Source organism: Canis aureus, chromosome 14 (genome assembly GCF_053574225.1).
Source record: "Canis aureus isolate CA01 chromosome 14, VMU_Caureus_v.1.0, whole genome shotgun sequence".
In the NCBI taxonomy this organism is placed as follows: domain Eukaryota; kingdom Metazoa; phylum Chordata; class Mammalia; order Carnivora; family Canidae; genus Canis; species Canis aureus.
The window spans coordinates 10,905,133-10,913,065 of NC_135624.1; the positions used below are offsets into that span (position 1 = coordinate 10,905,133).

General features: G+C 37.7%; 1 non-coding gene across 1 annotated transcript; it reads right to left on the reverse strand.

Annotated features, from left to right (window-relative positions):
- Window positions 1–542: 542 nt before the first annotated feature.
- LOC144283838 (U6 spliceosomal RNA) lies at window positions 543–645 on the reverse strand. Its single transcript, XR_013352360.1, has one exon. It is a non-coding gene; the product is annotated as a U6 spliceosomal RNA (small nuclear RNA).
- Window positions 646–7,933: the final 7,288 nt, after the last annotated feature.

The window sequence follows — 7,933 nt, forward strand, 5'->3', positions numbered from 1 at the left end:
GAACAAGATTAAGTAAAACCATCCAGCAAATTCACCCACAGTGTTCATTGCCATATCAGAGATCTCTGCTACCATCATAGTTCCAAGTCCTACTCTATCTTCTCCAAGGTTTCTGGAGAAGCCCAATTAAGAGATTTGTAAGAAGTTTCTTCCACTAAGCAAAGTTCCTCCTCAGCACGTAAGAGATAATATTCTCTTTCAAGTAGCTTTTTTCTTGATAACTGTTGAAATATTATGTCACATTAGCTGGTATATTTCCCCACTCAGAATGGCACTGAATATGTCTTCTTGCCCTACCAATTAAATAATCCTGGGCCTATTGCCTTCATGGTAGAGATTCTATTGCAGAAATGTAGAATGAAAGAAATTAATGAATACTTAGCTTTTGCATTTTGAAATATATTTTTGAAGTTCAAGACAAGCTGACATTACTAAGGAATTTTGAACTACAAGAGCTAGGTTTTTATATTTTTCAAAAGCAGAGAAGTTCAAAGCATAAAGTTCATACCAAAAAAGGGTTACTTTTTTTTTTCAATTTTTTAAAAAATATGGAATGCTTCACAAATTTGTGTGTCACCTTGCACAGGGGCTAGTCTAATCTCTACACAGTTATAATTTTAGTACACGTGCTACCCAAGCAAGCACTCATGTTTCTCAGTCTTTTTTTTGTTAATTTATTTTTTATTGGTGTTCAATTTACCAACATACAGAATAACCCCCAGTGCCCGTCACCCATTCACTCGCATCCCCGCCCTCCTCCCCTTCTACCACCCCTTGTTCGTTTCCCAGAGTTAGGAATCTTTATGTTCTGTCTCCCTTTCTGATATTTCCCACACATTTCTTCTCCCTTCCCTTCTATTCCCTTTCACTATTATTTACATTCCCCAAATGAATGAGAACATATAATTTTTGTCCTTCTCTGATTGACTTACTTCACTCAGCATAATACCCTCCAGTTCCATCCACGTCGAAGCAAATGGTGGGTATTTGTCGTTTCTAATGGCTGAGTAATATTCCATTGTATACATAGACCACAGCTTCTTTATCCATTCATCTTTCGATGGACACCGAGGCTCCTTCCACAGTTTGGCTATCGTGGCCATTGCTGCTATAAACATCGGGGTGCAGGTGTCCCGGCGTTTCATTGCATCTGTATCTTTGGGGTAAATCCCCAACAGTGCAACTGCTGGGTCGTAGGGCAGGTCTATTTTTAACTCTTTGAGGAACCTCCACACAGTTTTCCAGAGTGGCTGCACCAGTTCACATTCTCACCAACAGTGTAAGAGGGTTCCCTTTTCTCCGCATCCCCTCCAACATTTGTTGTTTCCTGCCTTGTTAATTTTCCCCATTCTCACTGGTGTCAGGTGGTATCTCATTGTGGTTTTGATTTGTATTTCCCTGATGGCAAGTGATGCAGAGCACTTTCTCATGTGCCTGTTGGCCATGTCTATGTCTTCCTCTGTGAGATTTCTGTTCATGTCTTTTGCCCATTTCATGATTGGATTGTTTGTTTCTTTGGTGTTGAGTTTAAGAAGTTCTTTATAGATCTTGGAAACTAGCCCTTTGTCTGATATGTCATTTGCAACTATCTTCTCCCATTCTGTAGGTTGTCTTTGAGTTTTGTTGACTGTATCCTTTGCTGTGCAAAAGCTTCTTATCTTGATGAAGTCCCAATAGTTCATTTTTGCTTTTGTTTCTTTGGCCTTCGTGGACGTATCTTGCAAGAAGTTACTGTGGCCAAGTTCAAAAAGGGTGTTGCCTGTGTTCTCCTCTAGGATTTTGATGGAATCTTATCTCACATTTAGATCTTTCATCCATTTTGAGTTTATCTTTGTGTATGGTGAAAGAGAGTGGTCTAGTTTCATTCTTCTGCATGTGGATGTCCAATTTTCCCAGCACCATTTATTGAAGAGACTGACTTTCTTCCAGTGGATAGTCTTTCCTCCTTTGTCGAATATTAGTTGACCATAAAGTTGAGGGTCCACTTCTGGGTTCTCTATTCTGTTCCATTGATCTATGTGTCTGTTTTTGTGCCAGTACCACACTGTCTTGATGACCACAGCTTTGTAGTACAACCTGAAATCTGGCATTGTGATGCCCCCAGATATGGTTTTCTTTTTTAAAATTCCCCTGGCTATTCGGGGTCTTTTCTGATTCCACACAAATCTTTTTTTTTTTTTTTTTTTAATGATAGTCACAGAGAGAGAGAGATAGAGAGAGAGGCTCAGAGACACAGGCAGAGGGAGAAGCAGGCTCCATGCACCGGGAGCCCGACGTGGGATTCGATCCCGGGTCTCCAGGATCGCGCCCCGGGCCAAAGGCAGGCGCTAAACCACTGTGCCACCCAGGGATCCCTCCACACAAATCTTAAATAATTTGTTCTAACTCTCTGAAGAAAGTCCATGGTATTTTGATAGGGATTGCATTAAATGTGTAAATTGCCCTGGGTAATATTGACATTTTCACAATATTAATTCTGCCAATCCATGAGCATGGAATATTTTTCCAGCTCTTTGTGTCTTCCTCAATTTCTTTCAGAAGTGTTCTATATTTTTTAAGGTATAGATCCTTTACCTCTTTGGTTAGGTTTATTCCTAGGTATCTTATGCTTTTGGGTGCAACTGTAAATGGGATTGACTCCTTAATTTCTTTTTCTTCAGTCTCATTGTTAGGGTATAGAAATGTCACTGATTTCTGGGCATTGATTTTGTATCCTGTCACGCTACCAAATTGCTGTATGAGTTCTAGCAATCTTGGGGTAGAGACTATTGGGTTTTCTATGTAGAGTATCATGTCATCAGCGAAGAGGGAGAGTTTGACTTCTTCTTTGCCAATTTGAATGCCTTTAATGTCTTTTTGTTGTCTGATTGCTGAGGCTAGGACTTCCAGTACTATGTTGAATAGCAGTGGTGAGAGTGGACATTCCTGTCTTGTTCCTGATCTTAGGGGAAAGGCTCCCAGTGCTTCTCCATTGAGAATGATATTTGCTGTGGGCTTTTCATAGATGGCTTTTAAGATGTTGAGGAATGTTCCCTCTATCCCTACACTCTGAAGAGTTTTGATCAGAAATGGATGCTGTATTTTGTCAAATGCTTTCTCTGCATCTAATTAGAGGATCATATGGTTCTTGGTTTTTCTCTTGCTGATATGATGAATCACATTGATTGTTTTACAGGTGTTGAACCAGCCTTGTGTTCCGGGGATAAATCCCACTTGGTCATAGTGAATAATTTTCTTAATGTATTGTTGGATCCTATTGGCTAGTATCTTGTTGAGAATTTTTGCATCCATGTTCATCAGGGATATTGGTCTGTAATTCTCCTTTTTGGTGGGGTCTTTGGTTTTGGAATTAAGGTGATGCTGGCCTCATAGAACGAGTTTGGAAGTACTCCATCTCTTTCTATCTTTCCAAACAGCTTTAGGAGAATAGGTATGGTTTCTTCTTTAAACGTTTGATAGAATTCCCCTGGGAACCATCTGGCCCTGGACTTTTGTGTCTTGGGAGGTTTTTGATGACTGCTTCAATTTCCTCCCTGATTATTGGCCTGTTCGGGTTTTCTATTTCTTCCTGTTCCAGTTTTGGTAGTTTGTGGCTTTCCAGGAATGCGTCCATTTCTTCTAGATTGCCTAGTTTATTGGTGTATAGCTGTTCATAATATGTTTTTAAAATCGTTTGTATTTCCTTGGTGTTGGTAGTGATCTCTCTCCTTTCTCATTCATGATTTTATTAATTTGAGTCTTCTCTCTCTTCTTTTTAATAAGGCTGGCTAATGGTTTATCTATCTGAGGCCGGGGCCCCTCCCCCTTGGAGGCCTTTTGTTTCTTTATTTCTTTTTCCCCGTCTTCCTACCTTGATAGAAGCACGAACTCTTCTCACTGTAGCATTCCAGCTGTTCTCTCTTTAAATCTCAGGCTGAATTCGTAGATGTTCAGGATGATTTGAAGGTTTTCTAGGTAATTTGCTGGGGACAGGTGACTTGGGGACCCTACTCTTCCGCCATCTTGCCCCTCCTGCTCTCCTGTTTCTCAGTCTTGATAAAAATCCTTCAAGTTGGGCTTAGGGAGATAATAAGAGGAAAAAAAAAGCTGTGTCAGAGTGAATCCTGAGTGTGAGTGTTTATAATATGAATTGGTCATTGTATATTCTCTCTGTGGTTAGGTCCAAGTGGAGGCATACGATGGAACTTCTTATAACTTTCATTTAAGTTTGTCATTTGGAAAGGAGACGATATATGCTTGCTTCTAAGGTGGAACCCAGGGAAACAGACAAAAATTGGGAAAGTCCTAGTAGTACTACATCAGCTTGGTGCAGTAGCAGTGGAAGAGAAATGGTGAAGAGACAGATCACACCTGTGATAGCTCTAAAAGACATTTTCCTATGGCTCAAAAGGTTCAGGGAAAATAGACATTTCATGGCCCCAAGAGTGGAAAAGAAGCAGATGAATGGATAGCAGATCAGAAAATGTTTCTCTGTATGGAGAGGGAAACAGACTGTGGAATAAAAATTATGAATGAGATAGTGGCTCTTAGTGGATGCCAGCACAGGAGGATGGAAAGCTAGAGACTGGGGAGGGTGGAAGTGTCAGCAGAGGACCAGATTCTGACCCCTACCCAACCTCCCTGCTCCACATCACCACCACTCACTAACACCTACAAACAGGTAAGAATCCAGAAACCTGGGAAAGACAGAGAGAGGGGAAACTCTTAGAAGCCTAGCTTCAATTTGAAATAGTTAATTTTAGAATTGACTAAAATCAGGTAGGATAGGGGTTTGAGTTGATTTATAGAAAACTATGGAGGCATATTATTTTTGCATATCTGAATACTAGGGCCTGATCACTTATACTTGCTACATATGCTTGGTTTCTTCCTATTTCTATTATAGAATCTTGATTGGAAATGATCTTATCTTAGGGTATAGAATTACTTCTTAAAGATTCATTTCTTAAACCAGGCTGTAAAGCAAAATTGTTTACAATGAAAAGTTATTCAAGAAATCCCTAAGGCCAAGCATATAGTACAATATACAGTATATATATTTAATAAATCCCACACAGGCAGTTTTTCTGCCACAGCTGGAGAATAGCTGTTTCTTCAGGTGATACCAAATTAAGTTGTGTGCTTTGTGTCTTAAGACACTTGGTTTGCAAGAAACTCCCAAAATTAGAGACTCATGGGACTGGACACTATCTGAGGGCAGATTTAATTCCTCCTACCTGCCACTCTGAGGAACTGGATCATCCAGGAAGAAGAGCTTTTCCCACATTGTTTAGTTCTCTCTCCTACACACATGCTGGCACTCTTTCTAAACTTACTCCTGTATATTTGAAAAAGTTTTAAAAGGACAGCTGGACTCTTCTGTTCATTCCCGAATTTTTGATCTGTATTATGGCTCTGGGCAAAAGGCCTTTGTAAATCTACCTGGCTTGACAATTTTGGGTTAGATCCATTATCATTTAAATTAACCCTCTTTCCTCCCAGTGCTAAGTGTCTGTTCTCCATCTCATAGGGTTAAAGCAATATGGGCTTCTATCTTCACCCAATACATGGAGGTTTTGATGGTATATTAACATTTTCAAAACTATACCTGACTTAGTTCAATAAAACAACTGTCTATTTGAAACAGTAAACTTGAAAGAAACTTCTAACTTCCCCTAGGCATTAGTTTTTGTCTTCAAAATGAAAACCTATTAATGATGATAATCAGCATTTAAAAGCAAAACTAGTCACACATACTTAATTGTGAGCTCAGATTCCATAATTATGCTCTTTAAAAGTAAACTTTTGTGATTATTTTAAGCTAGGAAAAAGAAATTATATTGAATTTTAGTGTTACTGATTCTTATTAGTATTGACTAATAATTATAGGCAATAATTACAGGCAGATAGAAGTTTTGTCAGAATTAATTTTCAATTTAGGAAGCTTTCTAAGAATATAGTTCACTCTTGAGGAACATGGGTTTGAACTATGAGGCTTCACTAATACACAGATTGTTTTGATAAATACAAGGCTATAAATAAATTTTCTCTTCCTTATAATTGTCTTAATATTTTTTCTTGCTCACTTTATTGCAATACAGTATATGATACACATAACACACAAAATATGTATTAATCAACTGTTGATGTTATTGGGAAGGCTGTGGTCAACAGTAGGCTCATTAGTCATCAAGTTTTGGGGAAGTTGAAAGTTATATGCAGATTTTCTACTGCACAGAGGATTGGTTGGTGCCTCTAACTCCTGTGTTCAAGAGTCAACTACATATATGAGCAATTATGAAGTTAAAGTTGGGCATTAAATTTAAAATGAGATTAATACAGCAAATTGTTAAAAATTAAGTTGATGTATACTACATGATCACAGATTGCTAGGGCTTCTCCCCAAGTTCCAGAAGGGGAGACTAAAGTGCCCCCAAGCATATTTTTTATTGGTTGCATAGTAAATATCACTCTGGGCATTTGCTAAATAATAGACACTGAACTAAACACTTTACATTTGTTATTTCATCTGTTATATCATATTTCATAGTCATCCTATTTAAGGTTAGGAAGTCAAAGCTCAGAAGAGGGTGTGAAACTTGCCAAAGTTCACACAGCTAATAATGGAGAACAAAAATTTTAATACATTCAAGATCTGATTCATTCCACATCATTTTTAACAATACTTATTTGAAGTTTGATTAGCACAATTTAAAATGTTACTTTATGAACTTTAGTCTCAGTTCCAATTAAACCTAAATAGTCAGAAATATGTCCTTCTTTCTTCACCCATTCTTTCAATTTATTTTACATGCAAGTTAAATCTTGACCATGGCCAATATTTTGACAAACATTAGATTTGTATCTAGGTTCTGGAAACAATTATGCTTTATAGTAGATCCTGGTTAAAAGCCAGGCTAGGCATAGTATTTTAAAAACCTCAGTAGTGCTATTAACACTCAGGTGAATCACTATATTTACCTACTGATATGTTGAAAACTGATTGCTTTTACCACGTTTGTTTAGATTCATCCTAGAATGTTCTGTTTGGAGGCAAAGAGTCTGTGAAAATATAGGCTTGAGATTTGGGGTTGTAATGCAACTGAACCGCAAGCTCTGAGTTTTATAGAAACACCAGAGAACAATTTTTCCTGTACTTTGATTACTATCTGCTCAGGTTATTGATTTTTGTCATTTCTCTTTGAGCCTGGAGTTTGATGTTTATGATGCTTAGCTATAAGACTGCAGAAATCTTCAGGTTCCAAGCACAGAGTAGGTTTTATTTGGTGTATTTACAATCTTCTAGGCATCTGGGTATGTTAAAGTCAGAGGTTAAAAAAGAAAAAGGAAAACCATCTTTCATTACATATGTATGTATACATAGAACATTATAAAACATTTATATATTGGCAAAGGTTATTTGTGTTTAAATGTAGTAGTTCTTGACATAATTACCCCCTAGACCCTCACTGGCAGATGTTATTTTGCTTCAGGTGCACATCATGGTTTATTTGCTGCTTTGGGTTGTTTAGCTGTGTGATCCTTTTGTTTTTACCTTTACTTTCATGGTGGGTCTTTCAGACTGTGCCATGACTTGGTTCTCATCATCTTAACTTTAATATGTCACAGATCAAGTATCTAATTATGTGCTTTCTTGCTTCCTATGCCCTCTCACTGCTGGTCCCCTGTCAACAACAGTTTTAAGTTGATTTTCTTTGGCAGCAATGCCCCTGAAATTTATCTATATATGTCTCTGAAATTTATATATAACATATATGTTTTTGCCCTGGAGTTTGGCCATACATTTTAAACATCTGGGTTTTAATTAAGATTTTAATTTTGTTCTAGTGACTTCCAATTTACTAGGTCTCAGGCAGGCACTTCAGAAAGAGGGATATGAAGAGAGTTTTCTATTCTTCATTGCTAGAAATATTATTAAAGTAATATATAAGTA